This window comes from Sorex fumeus, unplaced genomic scaffold (assembly GCF_029834395.1).
Source record: "Sorex fumeus unplaced genomic scaffold, SorFum_2.1 ptg000146l, whole genome shotgun sequence".
In the NCBI taxonomy this organism is placed as follows: Eukaryota; Metazoa; Chordata; class Mammalia; order Eulipotyphla; family Soricidae; genus Sorex; species Sorex fumeus.
In genome coordinates, this window is record NW_026606203.1 from 2,756,666 (window position 1) to 2,775,918 (window position 19,253).

The window sequence follows — 19,253 nt, forward strand, 5'->3', positions numbered from 1 at the left end:
TGTCCCACAAGTTCTGGTAGCTCGCGTCCTCATTCTCATTTGTTTCTGGAACCTTTTTATTTCCTCTTTGATTTCTTCTCTAAGCCAACGGTTGTTCATTCCTTCACTTAAGTAAAATATTTCCTTGCTGAGATTTATTCTGTTTGATCTATTGAGAAGTGACAAAGTAGTGTTGAAATCTCCACCTAGTACTGTTTTGCTATCAATGTTTTTCTATAAGTCTATTAGAAGTTGTTTTTAAGTATTTTGCTGGTCTGTCATTGAGCATCTACATTGAGGAGGGTGAGTTCTTTCTGATGTAAAGATCCCATGATCATGCAGAAATGACATTCACTGTCTCTTATAACCTTTAGCCTGAAGTCCATGTGGTCTGATACTAGTATGGCTACTCCAGCTTTGTGGAGGTGTTCTTTTCTTGAATACTTGTTTTCCAGCCTTTTACTTTTAGCCCATGGTTGCTTTGATTGCTCAGATATGTTTCTTGCAGGTATCAGAATGTTGGGTTCAGTGTTCTAATTCATCTTCCTATTCTGTGCCTCTGAATTGGCACATTTAGTCCATAGACATTGAGAGAGATTGTTGTTATGGGGATTTGTGCTATCTTTATGTAGAATTTTTGTACTTGTGGGAATTGCCTTAGCTTAAAGTAGCCATGTTAGTTCTTCTTGCAACAAAAATATGGAACTCTTTACAAGTTTGCATGTCATCTCTGTGCAAGGACCATGCTCATCATTGTATCATTTCAATTTTAGTATATGTGTAACCAAACCTAGTAGGAGTTATTTTTTCTGTTCTGATTAATTTGAGTGTTGTCCTTACTTACCCTATGGCAGACAGTGGTACCTAATCAAAGAAAGTATTTCAAAGCAGCTTGATAGATTTAGAACTTTAATGTCCCAGAAAGAAAAATATGGTTTTTACCATATTATCTTTTACCATAATCAAGGCATCAGTTTTACAAAATAATTCTTTTGGAAGATGTTATATGAGTCCTGTTTAATGCACTTCCCTGAAACCTTCATTAAGACCATTAAACTAGAGCCTTTTGCTGTTCTCACCTCAGTCCCGTGTACATCTCCAGGAAAAGGTGGATGGTGTTGTCTGCACTTTGACCACCTTGAATATAAGTAGGATTTTTCTCCTGAAGGAAGAGGTGAGGATCATATTGATGATTTCATTCCACATTATTATAAGTTCAACTTGAATGGAAGTTGACACTTATGAGGCTCCTGTAAAGGACAGAATAAAGGGTCTCAGTGAAGTTTAATGGCCAACACACATTAACAACACAGATGACTCAAAGCAGCCTGTGTGCATCTTTATGTATAGTGAGTTTCATATCTAATGATAGTGATTCTCAGTCATGACACACAGGCAAAACAGACCTATAATTAAAAATCTAGTTATCTGAGCAGAGTGGGGTTTCTTAGGTGATTGAACAAGTGTGTAGTAATTTATTACTAAGCACATACGTAGTTAGAATGATGTGTACTTTTTGATCTAAAATTAATTCCAAATATGTCTAAAATGACAGTCTCCTGACCCCACACCTGGCTTTCTTCACCAGGGTCCCTTGGAGGCGGTGTGTTGAGTTTCCCTCACCGCGCCGAGCAGAGCCCCGGCACCTGAAGACCTCTGCAACCAGCCATAGGTACGCTTTATACCACTCTCCCCAAGCTTGAAGGAGCCTCATGCATGAACGAATATGACAGAGGAACCCAGGTGTGCGCAACCGGGGGATGAGATATCCAAGGCTGCTCAGATCAAGACTGGGCCCCCTCCAACCAGATCCCCCATCTCCTAGTAGCTAAGTGTTACAACCATGAACTGCCCCTGGAGCCATGTAATCCCATCAATGGCCAAGATACAGAGACTGGATTTTGTTGATAAGACAACAATTATTGTCCAGTTCTCACTCTGAGAGAACCTGGTAGGCATTTGTGAGTGTCTTGCCCTTGTGTTTACCAGTCATTTACACTTCTTTCAATACATTTTATATATGATCATGGTTTATGCTTATTTTTAATATTGAAGTTTAATAGCTAAATACTGATTTTTTTCACAGCACTAATTTATTAAGAACATTCATCCTTGGCCTATATTAATTGCCAGTATTTGTTAGTTTTGCTTGTTTTTTGATTACTTAAATTGGTTTTGGTCCTTTTCTTTCAGGTTGAAAAATTTTGACACAAATGAGTATATGTTTTTATTTATCTTCTACAGTTTTAAACTGAGAACAACTGTTTGTTTTGTACAAATAAGATACCTGTGCATTTACTATTTCTTCTCATTTTATTTACATTTTCACACATCTCGATTCATCTACAACTTAACCTAGTAAGTGTTGTCATATTGAAAGAAACCACCAATTTTTTCAATCATAGCACTGTAGCACTGTCCTCCCGTGGTTCATCCATTTGCTCGAGCGGGAACCAGTAACATCTTACAACAAATTGTGAGACTTGTTGTCACTAGCTATGGCCTATCGAATACGGCATGGGTAGCTTGCCAGGCACTTGCTATGTGGACGAGATATTCTGGGTAGCTTGCCGGGCAGAGGAATCGGAATCAGGGTTGGTCTCCCACAAGGCAAATGCCCAACCCGATGTGCTGTATACGTTATCTAAAATATACTAGTAATAACAAATGTTGTTTCTTTAACAGTGCAATATAAACAATTATTTAGTAATTTTCTTGATTTGTTAATGAAATAGCTAAGCTCTTGAGCATCATGGGAGTATTTTTCTAACACAAGAGTCTGACGAAGGTGAAACTGTTATAACCGTCTTGTAGAATTCCATCTCCCTAGCCTGCTTCATTCTACCCCACTCTCTATCCAATCCGATCTTCTTCTGGGATTCTGACCTCCTGATTGGCTAGCCTCTACCTTTCACCTGCCTACTTTATGACATCATTCTCCCACCAAACGAACCACCAACTGGTAGAATCTTGGGGGTCCCATGTAGTTGTTTGTAAACAAATTTGAATCTTCATGGCAAGTGACGAGTGACCAATGACCAATCACCAGTGAGCAGTCGTCTGTACTGAACACTTGTGGTCTTAAGCTGCTTCAGTGTTCAGACGTAATCTCCTACTGTCTCCTCTTCTCGTCTACCTTTCATCGGTATTTCCTCTTCTCTGACCATGTCAGGTAAGGAATAATACTTTTCAAAGTTTTTCATTAGATTTATCATCCCTAAACTTAGCAGTCAAGTAAAAACAGCACGTAGTAATGAAAGAAAATATTCAAGTAGAATTTTATAAGCCTCATTTTAGCTTGACTTTGACATTTGCTGTGTGATTTTAGACACTGGCTTACTTTCTCTCACATACAAAGTGTTTTTCCTCATTGATTACATTATATTTTACACATACTTAGGAGCTCAAATACACAAACAAACATACACACACACACGAACATATATATTTATATATATGTATATATATATATGAGGTTTGATTCTCTGTGTTTCTTTTTCCTTTTAATATTGAATTTTACATGATATTCACTGAAAACAAGTAAATCAGAGACAGTATTTTTACAGAAATAGAAAATATAGATGCTGTGAAAAACTGTTAATATATACTAGCATGTGTTCTCTGTAGTGGTCTCTCCACTTGTATTTATACTTCAGTATTGTGAATATAGTGATATTACAAAGTAATAATCATTGATCTTTGAGATTTCTATTTAAACCAGGTAATAAGAAAATATGGGGCATGGGGAAGGTGCGGAGTGCTGAGCATTAGGGAGGCAAGACCTCTAAGGTAAGCAAGTTTGGAATCACTTTCATCAAACATTGACCAATCGACACCAAGACAATATGAGGGAGAAAAAAATAGGAAAGAAAGAAAGAAGGATAGAAAGAAAGAAAGAAAGAAAGACAGAAAGAAAGAAAGAAAGAAGGAAGGAACGAAAGAAAGAATAGGGACTTTGATTATCAAGGAAGAGGAAAACGTTTGGACATAAAATTGAAGAGAACCAAAGACTTAACATCAAAAAAGAAAGAATATATATATGAAATATGCTGAGAATAATTCACTGAGAGCAAGTCAAAGAATTTTACTTCAATAAATGTCAGGACTAGAAATATACTATGCCTTCAATAGGGTACCAGTAGGAAAAGCTCGTTATCAGAAAGCCATCCTTCCTGGCTTTTTTCCTTATTATTTCTTAGAACACAGTACTTGGTACTTGACAATTTGGAGTATAAACACGCTTCAGAAATGATGCTCCCCATAAATAGCTAATAGTGCTTATCTAGGGCGGTGGAAGACACAGAATCTTCAATGTTTTTATTACATTCTGGTTTTTAAGTTCATGTATGCGCTGCCTGTTAAAATTAAAAAAATGGTATATTCTAACTTGAATCAGGAGGTTTGATTCATTTGTGTGGTCAGTAGGTTCCAGGTTAAAGCTGCTTGTCATCTTTACAAATATTATTTCATGTGATTTTTTCTTCCTAACATGAGAGTACTTTGATAATAGTCAAGTTTTGTTTTTAGATCCTAAAAGGAAATAGAAAAATCAAGTCTCACATGACTAATTACACATTTTTGTCATATTTGTGAATTCTGAGTTTTCCTACATAAAGATATTTTATGGGATTTTGGTGCTCATTTATTAAACATTGAGAAGAAAGTTTTCCTGTTTGATAAAGATAATTCTAATATAGGCGTTGAAAGTAAATTTGCATTATTTTGTGATCACTTTTTAAATGGTCTTTTCTGTTTCTTGTGTGATCAAGTGAAATCCTCTGTTATGTTTAACACATGTTGTTTGCTGGTTAATATTCAAAGGTACTGATGAGTATAATTTTTTGTAATTTCGAAGTTTCTTTCTGTGTTTTACTCATTTAAAACATTTCATCTCTATGAAATACAATCACGTTTATTCCTATTTTCTTTTTGTTATGTAGTTACTGATAAATCCTTTCTCTTTAATGGACTGGTAAAGTGTCACTCAAAAATCACCTTCTATTCCATTTTTTGGCTAGCAGTTTTTACTAAAATAAAATAGAGTCTTCATATTGTATATGTGGAACAATTTAGTAATAACCTTATTGTACTGTTTTATTTGGTTTTGTTTGGGATGCCACCCACTGTTATTCAAGGCTTACTCTTGGGTCTGTTCTCCATAACATACTGTACTATGCTGCTTGCTACAGAGCCCAGATTTCATTAATATCTACATAATTCTTTTTCAGTTCTGTGATACATATTTTTCATGATGTTTTCTTTACACTTCCTCCTATGTAAATCACATTGAATAGAAAAATTATATTCGTGTATGCATTATTATTCTTAGAGTTATGAGTATCTACATTGTTGATAAACAACTTAAGACACAGAATTTAAATAAAGTTTTCCTTCCAAAAATATTTCTTGGGAAAAACTCAAGTAATGATTTTTGAAATGGATCAAAAATCAGGGTAACCGTCAATGCATCAACAAGATTAAGTTGTATGTGAACCATAAGTAACAGGTACTCACCTGATCTTGGGGAAGTTCCCATAATATCTCCAGCCCAAAGTAACCTGGCGCTGACACCAAATCCAACTCAGGATCAAAAAGGTAAGAATTTTGATCAGATGAAAAGTGGGCTTTCAAAACCTCTGGAGACCTACCAGATCCCAGTAGACCTAGATCATGCAAAGATCTGCAGGTAATGAACACCACTGACACCATCACTCTGAAGCAGGTGCAAGAAAATTCAAGTGGCACTAAGCGGACCTCCCATGCAAAAGGGAAGAACAAAAAGGAGGCTTCTGAACCTCTTGAGGGATAACCCAAGGCCAAAATCCAGCCAAAAGTCTGAGAATGCTTGCTGAGGGGAGCAGGGATTGTTTGTAATGCTGCAGTCAGTGAGAGGTGTCCTGTGACCACAGCCAAAACTAACAGCAAATCTCACAAATCTGCCTCCAGCAGGATCAGCAAGACAAAGAGCCATGGGCAGGAGAAGATAAAAAACACCAGAGAAAACTCTAAGAAAGTTAATGAGTGTAAGCAGCTAGGGAACAAGGTCAAGGCAGAAGAAAAGTCCACCATTGGCAAGATGAAATGCAAGGAAACTCAACCTGAGTTTTGCCAAGAGGCAGTTAAATAACCCCGCCGCTACCTAGACATACACATGCTGGATTCTGTCCAAATGTTTCATGCTCTGGGGAAGAGTGATCCAAAACTTGGAATCTTTTCCTCCCAGGTGCTGAGTAGCGCAAAGAACCCCAAAGATGTCAAGCCATCCTCAGCTGTCAAGCCATGGCTAGGTGCTACACGGGATGGAAAAGGCCTTGAGAAAACTCAGGTCAAAGCACAGAAACCAAGTAGCAGTGCTGATAAACGCTCATCTCCATCCCAGTCTGAGCTGCCACCTCCTGGGAAGGTCAAATTGGTACCTTTGCCGTTTCTTACCATGGAGAATCCACAAGCTGAACCTGTTCCTCGGAGACGAAAATCTGAAGCCACACATCTTCCTGCTGCAGCTAACCCTGCCAAGCCTGGCTCTACCAATGCAGCTCAGCCAAATGCTGCCAATTTTTCCCCGTCAACCACTGCATTTTTGACTGGTCCTTCCAATCCTGCTAAGTCCATTTCAACCAACCTATCTCGACCAGGTTTGCAGAACCCTAGTAGCCGGCCTATTCATCAGCCTGCAGCTTCTAGACCTGATCCCTACAAGACAGCAGCTGGCACTTCTCTACAGCGGGAGGCTCCTCCTGTCTGTGTGAACAAGCGCCAGTCTCCACCCAAACGTCAGAGTCACTTTCTCCTCCAAGACTTCCGTTTCCAACCTAAACCATGGAGAAAGCCCAATGTTCCCGAGCCAGTCATGTCAAAGCCCATCACCAAAGAGCAGAGACCAGAGCGTGAGGCTATGAAAAGGAAGGCTCAGCAGGAGCGTGAGAACGATGCCAAACACACCTCTTTGGGGGAAAGTGCAGTTCTTTATTGAGAGGGAAAAAGAGTTGGACATCTCTCTCTACTATGGCTACGTAATGTAAGAGCTGGAATGGTAGGTTCCACTTTAGGTACCAGATGGTTGCCCTAGGCAAACACTGAAATGCCATACACCATTCATTTATTCTAATTTTTTTTTCAAATTAAAGAGATGCATCGAACTCGGGTCGGCCATGTTGGCTGTGTGCAAGGCAAATGCCCTACCGCTGTGCTATCACTCCAGAGATGCATCATAGTTAATTGATTGTTAATAAATGTTCTGAATTTTGAGATGCTGTCAACTGTGGTTGATTTTGGGAGTTGCTCGGTGTTGAAGGAGGAGCTGGGAAAGAATGGGAAGTTAGATAGAGGAAAAAGGGGGAATAGACAAGACTCTAAGAAATACAAACATGGTCCAGGGCAGGGGAGATACCATGATCATGTAGGTGGTTTTCCCAGGGTGAGGCCCATCCATTGCACTTGGGATGTGCTGACCCCTGCGATTTCCCCAAATGTGGGAAACTCGACTGCATAAAGCCCTTAAGAGGAGAAATTGCATGGGCCTGATGAAGAGTGGGGTAGGGTCAGAGGAAGAGTAAGCTGACAGTGCATTTGCTCTGCAAGCAAGAAGGACACAGTTCAATTCTTGCAATCTTTTATGGTCCCCAGAGACCCACCAGATGTGAAACTTGACCACAGAGCCAAGAGTAAGACTAGAGCACAGTCAAGTATGCCCATCACTGGTGTCCTCGAAAAAAATGGGAGAAATGGCACGGTTTGCAGTTTTCGGTTAAAATAATAAATTTGGAATAGGCTGAGGAAGGCAGATGAGTCTAAGATGATGAGAAGAAACGTAAAAATTCTTCCATAGAGGCTGTGTTTACACCTCATGGCCTCCTTTGGAAAGGAAGCAAATTTGAGACACATCACTAAAAGTTTTGGGTGGTCTATCCATAAATGATGGTTGGGGAATGCGAACACATACACTGTGGAATAAACCTACCAGATGAGTGATCAATGCCCTCAGAGTCATTCAAGGATGACTCTTAACAAGGAAAAAGCCAAGAGAACAGTTGACGCATGAATCCTGAAGATCAGCTCCTGGTAGATGCTAAGATAAGACACCATGTCCTCGAGCCCTCTTTTCAGCACCCCTAGCTGCACAATTTCAATTATTCCCAACAATTTTCAGAGTTGCTATCATGGTGACACTTTACTAGTGAGTTTCAACAATGCGGTCCATTGCCTATGTAAGTCTTTGAATTTGTAAACTCCCCAAGTTAGCCAAGCCAGCTTTCAGGAAATTTCTGGTGGCGGGAGCTCAAATTATATTAGCTTGAGGGGCTGGTCTTTGGTCTTCCATGGTCCCTGTTGCCTGTAGCTTTCTCTAAACATCGCTTTTAACTGCCGTTCACACAAGAACCAACTTTATAAATGACGTTGTGGTTCCATTGTGGTAGGTACCATACAAAGACATGCATCCTAGGTCACCACTCCCAAAGCAGTTAGTACGAATTGACCTTGAGCCTGGAAGGTTGTGGTAGAAAGAGATGGTCCTAGGAGAGTTAATGTGGTGATGGATGGTTGGAAAGGAAACCGGGAAGGGTAGCGAAGTGGAAATCTGGTGATCATCATGGGATAATTGGTGGATTTTTTTCAAATACCTTAAAATATTTTTGAAAATGAAATTCAAGACAAACATACGAAAATAAGATAGGTTCCAAAGTACAGTTTACATATAAGACCCAGAAAGCTGAAAGGGCTGGCATTCCTTCTGGAGCTTTTAATCATACCGTTTACTAAATATGTTATTTTCACATCAATTACCTGTGGAGAGGAATAGTGAGAAACAGAATGCCACCAGAAAAGCAAACTGGATGACCACCTTCATTAAAAGCCAGGTGGAAGGTGTTCACATGGATCCCAAGTGCAAATATATGTTAACAGGAACATATATTTAACCAACTCTGCTTGGTACCAGTAATAACTTTGTTGAAAATGGGGGGAAATGAAAGCAGTTTCTGACTGACATGAGACTAACCAGTTAATAGATTTTCTCAGGAAAGGGTAGTTGACTGGCTGGGAACAGAAAAACGTGAAAAGTGTTTTGCTACCTTTAATGTATGGCTGGAGGGAATTGATCCCAGAAATCACTTAAAACTAACAAGCTTCAACTCTCCTGAAGGAATGTTGTATTCTTAATCACTTAATCACTTAACTTCCCGTTAGTCTTCGATTTGCTTGAGCGGGTGCCAGTAACATCTCCATTTGTCCCTGGCGCGTGCTAGTGTAGCCCAATGGCATCTGTTCGCTCCGGGAACATGAAGGGCCTCAAACCGATCGTTAATGATCTTGATGAAGAAGTCAGACCATCTGGAAGTTGGGCGGCCACGCGGTCTTTTGACATCCCGAGGAATCCAGTCGGTAACAGCTCTAGTCCAGCGGTCGTCTTTAAATCTCATTACGTGACCAGCCCATCTGATTTTCGACACCTCGGTAAATGAGACAGCGTCCCAGATTCTTGATCGGCGATGGATGTCAGAACTCCGGATTCTTTCTCTCAATTGAGTGAAACGTGATATTCCAAGCATAACTCTTTCTATTCTTCCTTGGGAGACCTGAATACCATTCTCATCTTGTTTGCGTAGGGCCCAGGTCTCTGAGGCATATGTTAATGCAGGAAGAACAGTGGAATCAAAGAGATGTGCCCAGAGCCGGAGGTTCTTCATCCTCTTAGCTATTTCTTCGACGTTCTTGAAGGCATTCCAAGCTGCTCTCTTCCTCCTGCACAGCTCGGGTGCCAGGTCATTTGTCATGTTGACCTCTCGAACTAGGTGCACATAGCTGATGCTTTCGGAGATGGTCGTTTCGTTGAGAGCGAATGGGGCATCAGGAACAAGGCTGCTTCTCATAAACATTGACTTCATAAGATTCAGCTGCAGTCTTATCTTCCCACACTCACGGTCAAAGTCGGCCAGCATCTATCTTCGTTGTCTACGCACCAACATCTTATTATGATGAAAGAGAAATCGAGAAGTTCTACATGGAGCTAGAGAAGTTCTATAAAGAAGACCACACCTTCTACAAGATCATTGTGCGTGATTTTAATGCCAAGATAGGACCGAGAAGATCATCTGAAGAACTTCACATCAGGATCCATGGCCTAGAATGGAACGAACAGGGTGAGAGACTGTCAGAGTTCATCATGTTGACCAAGACCATTCATGGTAACTCACAGTTCCAGAAGGCAGAATCTAAACGATGGACATGGGAGTCTCCCGGTGGAAGATTCCACAACGAAATAGACCACATCATATTCACTTGACGGTTTTGCCTGACAGATGTCACTGTTGTGCCAAAATTTCGAACGGGATCGGACCACCGTCTCCTTCGTGCAAAATTCTACTTCACAGAGCAGGGAGAAAGGGCTACAAAGTTCAAAAAGAGAACTCTCAGAATGACCACCAACTGTGAACTCTTTGGTACTATTGCGGCAACATGGGAAGATGCCATTGTTGACAACATTGACAAGGAATATGATCGACTGGTTCAGCACCTCCATGTATGGGCGAGGAATTCCAAGAGAGAGATAAGCACAAAAAATCGCCTTTCTTCAAAAACTTTTGAGCTAATTCGCCAGCATGGTTTGGCGCATGCCTCAGGCAACCGCAAGCTAACATCCGAGCTCACAAAGCAGTGCAGAGATGCGATCAAGGAAGACCTGAAAGAGAGAAGAGCAGAAGTACTGGTAGATGTGGCAGAAGCCGGGAAAAGTATTCGTAACACCCGCCTGTCCTTCGCCAACTACAAGACCAAGATGACTGCCCTCTGACGTCCTAAATGGATCCATCACATCCTCCAGAATGGCAATGGAGAAGATTATCCAATTTCTGTTACTATAAATTGTTTATTGAGATATTATAATTGTAATGTTTTCAAGCTAAGATTACATTGATGTGGACATTTATATCTATTTGTCTACTTTTCTAATTGTTTCCTTAATATCAATACTTAAAAACTAACTTACTTATGACTGGATATGTAGCTCAGGACAAAAGAACTTGGCTTGCATGTATGAAATTTTGGTTTCTATTTTTAGCACTATAGAAGCAAAAGCAAAATCATTAACTGTGTTTGGAAATATGCTTCAGTGGTAAAATATTTGCCGCACATTTCTGAGGTTATGAGTTTGATCCTTGAATTTTCTTATACACACACGAAAGCTAACTTACAACAAAGTCTCACACTGGAGACCTAACTGGGCCCGCTCAAGAAAATCGATGAACAACGTGAGGACAGTGACAGTGACATTGACTTAATGAACATTAAACTGCTTTAAGCTATATATTGCCTAACTATTATACAGATTTATTTCTCAATAAAATAACTTTAAAAGGCCTATTTTCTAGCATCTTTGCTAGGGAAAGATAGCACCTGATATTTCAATACTCATAATTTGGGGGACATTTTAATTTATCATTTTATTTTGTGCTCTTTGTCTACCAGTGAACTTGAAAATTGCTCTTGTGTGGTACTACATGGAAAATATTATGCTATGGGAAATGAGTCAGAAACAGAGGGACAGACATAGAAAGATTGCATTCATCTGGGTAATATAAAGTAACAAAATAAGACACTAACACACAAGTACAACTGTCATAAATACCAGGTTGTTCACTCCATGACTTAGAGGCCAGCTTTACTCTCTAGGGGTAAAGGCAGTGCAGATAGAGAATGGAGCACCCAATAAAGGGTGCTGGGAAGATCTGCCCAGGATGGGAGATGCCTGTTGAAATTAGTCTATGGACCGAACAGGATTGCCACCCAATGTCCCTTTTGTAGATCATAGCACCCAAAAGGAGAGATAGAACAAAAGGTAGTGCCCTACCAAAGAGGCAGGGTGGGATGGGGGATGGGGAGTAGGAGGGATACTTGGATTGGTGGGAGTGGAGATTGGCCACTGGTGGTGGGATGGGTACTCGATCACTGTATAACTGAAACCCAAGTGCAACAACTTGTAAGTCTAAACTATACCTCATGGTGTTTCATAATAAAACAAAACAAAACAAAACAAATTTCAAAAAAAAAGAAAATTGCTCTTGTGTTTACTAGTCATTTATACTTCTTTCAATAGACATTATATGATCATGGTTTATGCTTATTTTTTCTATCAAGTTTAATAGCGAAATATTGATTTATTTCACAACACTAATTTTTTAAAACCATTCATCCTTGGCCTATCATAATAATTGCCAGTATTTGTTGGTGTTGCTGGTTTTTTGATCACTTAATTTGCTTTTTGTCCTTTTCTTTCAGATTGTAAAATTTTGGACAAGTGAGCATATGTTTTCCTTTATCTTCTACAGTTTTAAACTGAGAACAATTGTTAGTCTTGTACAATTAAAATACCTTTGCATTTACTATTTCTTCTCATTTGATTTACTTTAACACATCTAGATTCATCTACAATTTATCCTAGTATGTCTTGTAATATTGAAAGAAACCACCATTTTTTTCAATCATAGCACTGTAGCACTGTCCTCCCGCGGTTAATCTATTTGCTGTAGCGGGAACCTGTAACATCTTACACCAAATTGTGAGACTTGTTGTCACTGATTTTGGCCTATCGAATAGGTCATGGGGAGCTTGCCAGGCTTTTGCTATGTGGACGAGATACTTTGGGTAATTTGCCGGGCAGAGGAATCGGAATCAGGGTTGGCCTCCTGCAAGGCAAATGCCCTACCCGCTGTGCTGTGAACGTTATCTAAAATATACTAGTAATACCAAATGTTGTTTCTTTAACAGTGCAATATAAAAGATTATTTAGTAATTTTCTTGATTTGTTAATGAAATAGCTAAGCTCTTGAGTAACATGGGAGTATTTTTCTAACACAGGAGTCTGAGGAAAGTGAAACTGTTATAACTGTCTTGTAGGATTCCATCTCCCTAGCCTGCTTCATTCTACCCCGCTCTCTATCTAATCCGGTCTTCTTCTTGGGATTCTGACCTCCTGATTGGCTAGCCTCTACCTTTCAACTGCCTACTTTATGACATCATTCTCCCACCAAACCAACCACCAACTGATAGAATCTTGGCAGTCCCATGTAGTAGTTTGTAAACAAATTTGAATCAGCATGGCAAGTGACGAGTGACCAATGACCAATCACCAGTGAGCAGTCGTTTGTACTGAACACTTGTGGTCTTAAGCCGCTGCAGTGTTCAGACGTACTCTCGTACCGTCTCCTCTTCTCGTCTACCTTTCATCGGTATTTCCTCTTCTCTGACCATGTCAGGTAAGGAATAATACTTTTCAAAGCTTTTCATTAGATTTATCATCCCTTAACTTAGCAGTCAAGGAAAAACAGCACATAGTAATGAAAGAATATATTCAAGTAGAATTTTATAAGCCTCATTTTAGCTTGACTTTGACATTTTCTGTGTGATTTTAGACATTGGCTTACTTTCTCTCACATACAAAGTGTTTTTCCTCATTGATTACATTATATTTTAGACATACTTAGGAGCTCAAATACACACACATACATAAATACATATATATATGTATATATATGAGTGTTGATTGTCTGTGTTTCTTTTTCCTTTTAATAGTGAATTTTTCATGATATCCATTGAAAACAAGTAAATCAGATACCGTATTTTTACAGAAACAAAATATAAATGCTGTGGAAAACTGTTAATATATACTAGTATGTGTTCTCTGTAATGGTCTCTCCACTTGTATTCATACTTCAGTATTTTAAATATAGTGATATTACAAAGTAATAATCATTGATCTTTGAGATTTGATTTTAGCCAGGTAATAAGAAAATATGGGGCATGAGTAAGGTGTGGAGTGCTGAGGGTAGGGAAGCAAGCCCTCAAAGGTAAGAAAGTTTGGGAACACTTTCATCAAACATTGACCAATCGAAAGCTAGACGTGATGAGGGAGAAATAAATACGAAAGAAAGAACGAAAGAAAGAAAGTAAGAAAGAAGGAAAGCAAGCAAGCAAGCAAGCATAGGGACGTCGATTATCAAGGAAGGGGAAAACGTTTGTTCAGAATGTTGAAGAGAACCACAGATTTAAAATCAAAAAAGAAAGGTACCAGTAGGTAAAGCAGATTATCAGAAAGCCATCCTTGCTGGCATTTTTCCTTATTATCTCTTAGAACACAGTACTTGGTTCTTGACAATTTGAGTATAAGGACGCTTCAGAAATGATGCTTCCCATAAATAGCTAATAGTGCTGATCTAGGGCGGTGGAAGACACATAATCTTCAATGTTTTTATTACGTTATGGTTTTAAGTACATGTACACGCTGCCTGTTAAAATTAAAAATTGGTATATTCTAACTTGAATAAGGAGATTTGATTCATTTGTGTGGTAAGTAGGTTCCAGGTTAAAGCGGCTTCTCATCTTTACAAATATTATTTCATGTGATTTTTTTCTTCCTAACATGAAAGTATTTTGATAATAGTGAACTTCTGTTTTAAATCCTAAGAGGAAAAAGAAAAATCAATTCTCACAGATCCAATTACACATTTTTGTCATATTTGTGAATTAAGATTTTTCCTACATTAAAGATATTTTATTGGATTTTGGTGCTCATTTATTAAACATTGAGAAGAACGTTTTCCTGGTTGATAAAGCTAATTCTAATCTAGGGGTTGAAAGTAAATTTGCAATATTTTGTGATCACTTTTTAAATGGTCTTTTCTGTGTCTTGTGTGATCAAGTGAAATCCTATGCTGTGTTAAACACGTGTTGTTTGCTGGTTAATATTCAAAGGTACTGATGAGAATAATTTTTTGTACTTTCGAAATTTCTTTCTGTATTTTACTCATTTAAAACATTTCTTGTCTATGAAATACAATCACGCATAATCCTATTTTCTTTTTGTTATGTAGTTACTGATAAATCCTTTCTCTTTAATGGACTGGTAAAGTGTGCACTCAAAAATCACCTTCTATTCCATTTTTTGGCTAGAAGTTTTTTGTATAATAGAATACTGTCTACATATTGTATATGTGGAAAAATTTATTAATAACCTTATTGCACTGTTTTATTTGGTTTTGTTTGGGATAACAGCCACTGTTTTTCAAGGCCTACTCTTTGGTCTGCTCTCCATAACATACTGTACTATGCTACTTGCCACGGAGTCCAGATTTCATAAATATCTATATTCTTTTTCAGTTATGTGATACATATTTTTCATGATGTTTTCTTTACCCTTCCTCCTATGTAAATCACATGAAATAGAAAAATTATATTCATGTATGCATTATTTTTCTTAGAATTATTAATAACTACATTTTAGACAAACAGTTTAAGACACAGAGTTTAAATAAAGTTTTGCTTCAAAAACATTTCTTTGAAAAAACTCAAGTTGTCATTTTTGAAGTGGATCAAAAATGAGGGTAAACTTCAATGCATCCACAAGAGTAAGTCGTATGTGAACAGTAAGTAACAGGTACTCATGGCACAAGTCAAATGGAAACCTGATGATTACAATGGTAATAGTTGTAAAGACCCCAAATGTCTAAATTAATGTAAGGTATCTTCCTTCTGGTTTCTGGACTTGTAGTGATCATGCAGGGTCCTGGCCAAAAGTCCACATGCTTTAGGATGTGTAACCTGGAAATTCAAAAGGCACTGAGAGAGATAGTACTGGAGGGCATAAGGCACTTGTCTTGTACACAGCCAATCCAGTTGAATCTCTGTCACGGCATACACTCTCCCGAATGTTCTAAGGGGTCACTCCAGAGTGCAGAGCCAGGAAGAACCCAAGATCACTGTCAGTTGTTGGTCCAAACTCTACACCACCCTACGCCCCGCCCAACAAAATTTATTGGAATATAGGAAATCTCTTTGCCATCTCTGGGCCTCAGGATTCTTCTTGTCCACTGAATGTTTTCCTTTCTCTTAGACTTCTTAATTTGAAAAAGCTTCCATTCTAGGAAACAGCATAGGACTCAGTAGGAGGCAATCTACAGGAATTTCTAGGGTAAGGAGAACTGTCTGTAAGCAAGAAATCCAGGTACAGACATGATCACCTGGCTCTTCTACAGTTCTGTGTTCACTTTGGGAGCACGATACGAAATGCACAAAGTGCCAAAAAGTTCCAGGCTTTGAATCACCCCAAATTGTTGGAATTTTGGAAACTCAGTTGACTGTTGGTACTAGAAGCATCTCGATGGCTTAAATTTTAAGTTCATATTGTTCCTCTCAGTGTTGAAGGAGATTATTAGTCTCACAGATTTTTTTCATCACCCTCTTGTTCCTTACAGAAAATTTTCAAAATCCATCTGTATTGGGAACTGCACATACTCTGCAGCTTTCCCTTCCCGTGGTGAACAATGCTGCTTCCCTAACAGGAAGTGTCTGCAACTACTCCAGAGTATCTGCTCCAGCTGGTAGTTCTGCTTGGCTCCTGCCCTCAGCCTCTGGCACCTCTTTCCAACCACTGATGGGTAGTGCCTATCTTTACCAACATTTCAGCACAACAATGCTGTCTGGAGTGTTTCACCAGAGTCATATATCCACCTCAGCTGCTTCCTACCTGAGTGTTTTGGAATGGGATATTGCAGGAAGTGCTGAAGAGAAATCTTCCATGGGAGACTTTTCTGTGACTATTCTTGACCAAGACACCGCTGTCTCTTCCATATCTATGGCAGCTCGCTATGAGAAAATCCTAGATACCAACAACACGGTGTCTGTGTACCCATCACTTTCTGCCAGTCTTGTGGAAAGAACACCATTTCTGGTTCCACATCAGAGTCAAAGCCTGTCACTTCCCTACCAGGAAGGAAGCCAGGTGTATTACTATCATCCAGGCAATCTGGGAACTCTCCTTTCCGGTCTGCTGTTCTATGACTCCATTTCATACACAGGGCTAAATGGCTCTGCCCCCAATCTTACAGCAACTCATCGTGAGAGATGGTTATGGGTCTCAAGGAGGTTCAGCCCGCAAATAACCAAATACCAGACTCCTACTCTGGAATGACTTCTCTCTGTCTGCTCAACCTATCACAGAATTGAGTTATCAAGGTGAGGAAAACGGAGAGAAGAGAAAGAAAATTCAAAAATTGGGGTCAAATAAGAGGAAAACTGATCGTAGAGAGGTGGTATTCATATACACTGAGATTTTTAAATTAAAAAAAATCTCAGTTCATGTTTACTCCCCTCACTCATTTTACAGCATGTTATTTTCACACTCAATATAAGAGCTCCTAATGGAGATTGGAAGTTATGATAGTATAATGGACATCTAAGTTTCTTATAATGAAATGTCAGGAGCAGAGAAAAGAATGCCACATTTTTTCCCTTGTTATTTCATTTTTTTAATTTTTATTAGTTAAACGTCATGAGGGACAGTTGTAGACTTACAAATTATTGTGATTCGATTTCATTTATACAATCATGGAGTACCTATCCCTCCACCAGTGCCCATTCTCCAGCACCACGGTCCCAGTGTTCCTCCTACCACCCATACCCCCCATCCCACTCAGCCTCTGTGGCAGGAAATGCTACATTTTTCACTGTTCTATGTCAGCAGGCCTCAAGAATTACCACACTAAAAGTAAAATACATTTCTTAAACTAGTGTTTTGTTATTTTCTTAAGAAGTTTCAGAACTCTAATTGTAATGGTACCACTTTAACTTTCCCTTCCATAAATGAACAGCAAGGTTCTGAATACACTTGTGGTTCAGAGATTCTGACTCAAATCATGAAACCTAGAATCTGTACCTCAGCACAAATATCACGCTGAATTAGTGCTTCATTCATACTCTTATTCTATGATATTAACGGCCTTTTATTTGTTCATGAAAGTGAATAAATTGACAGTACAATACATTACAAAGCTAAGCTCTATATGGCACTTATTAGTTTGTAAAAGTAAAGTAAAGGCCCTCCCGTTGATCATCAATTTGCTCGAGCGGGCCCAGTAACGTCTCCATTGGAGACTTTGTTTTTACTGTGTCTGGCATATCGAATACTCTCGGCAGCTTGCTGGGCTCTCCGAGAGGCGCAGAGGAATCAAACTCGGGTTGGCCATGTTGGCCGCGTGCAAGGCAAATGCCTTACCCGCTGTGCTATCGCTCCAGCTGTATTAGTTTGAAAATCTATAATTACTTAAAAAAAAAAAAACTTTTGTTTGGAGGACGTTGAATCTGTGTCATAGACCGAAGTGCTCAGGGATTACTCCTGGATCTGTGCTGGGGATCACTGCTGAAGATGCTTAGGAGATCATAGGTGATGCGAAAGATCAAAGTGAGGTCAGGTGTGCGCAGGGCCATTGCCTTAACAAATGTACTATCACTCTTCCCAAGTCTCTTATTTTTCAAGTTAGTTTACACAGAAATTCTTAAAATACAAAGAAAACTAAAAAACAAGAGCACTACATGACAAACAGTAAGAACTACAACATTTACCTCCAATCTTCAAGCACAGGACTTGTCCATTATCCGTAGAATACCCAGTAACAATCCACTGCCTATTGCTGGTAGGTGCACAGTTGTTGCACCACTAGTTTTGTGGACCGAATATCTCATTTCGCAGACACTGATTTCTTCCTTGGTTCCTTTTTAGTGATGAATTTCCTGGGGATAGAGACTTCCCTGTTATCACAACTTTCAGGTAAGACATTTGGTCTGACACAAATTTCCGAATTGCCCCCATGTTGCAGTAGCAGGATTCAAAGACCTGTGAGTAATCCACCACCAGAGTTTCGGGAAGTTCCCATAATATCTCCAGCCAAAGTAACCTGGCGCTGACCTCAACTCCAACTCAGGAACAAAAAGTTAAGAATTTTGATCAGGTTAAAACTGGGCTTTCAAAACCTCTCGAGACCTACCAGATCCCCGTAGACCTAGAACAATGCAAAGATCTGCAGGTAATGAACACCACTGACACCATCACTCTGAAGCAGGTGCAAGAAAATTCAAGTGGCACCAAGGGGGCCTCCGATGCAGAAAGGAAGAACAAAAAGGAGGCTTCTGAAACTCTTGAGGGAGAAGCCAAGGCCAAAATCCAGCCAAAAGTCCTAAAATGCTTGCTAGGGGGAGGGGGGACTGTTCGTAATGCTGCAGTCAGTGATAGGTGTCCTGTGACCACGGCCAAAACTAACAGCAAACCTCAAAAAGCTGCCTCCAGCAGGATCAGCAAGAAAAAGAGGCATGAGCAGCAGAAGACAAAAAACACCCGAGAAAAGTCTAAGAAAGCTAATTAGTGTAAGCAGCCAGGGAACAAGGTCAAGGCAGAAGAAAAGTCCACCATTGGCAAGATGAAATGCAAGAAAAGTCAACCTGAGTTTTTC

General features: G+C 39.4%; 2 pseudogenes; one reads left to right on the plus strand and one right to left on the minus strand.

Moving 5' to 3' along the window:
* Positions 1-672: 672 nt before the first annotated feature.
* Positions 673-769, minus strand: LOC130016113 (uncharacterized; annotated as a pseudogene).
* A 6,587-nt stretch (positions 770-7,356) lies between these two features.
* LOC130016123 (uncharacterized) lies at positions 7,357-7,467 on the plus strand (annotated as a pseudogene).
* The last annotated feature ends 11,786 nt before the right edge of the window (positions 7,468-19,253 follow it).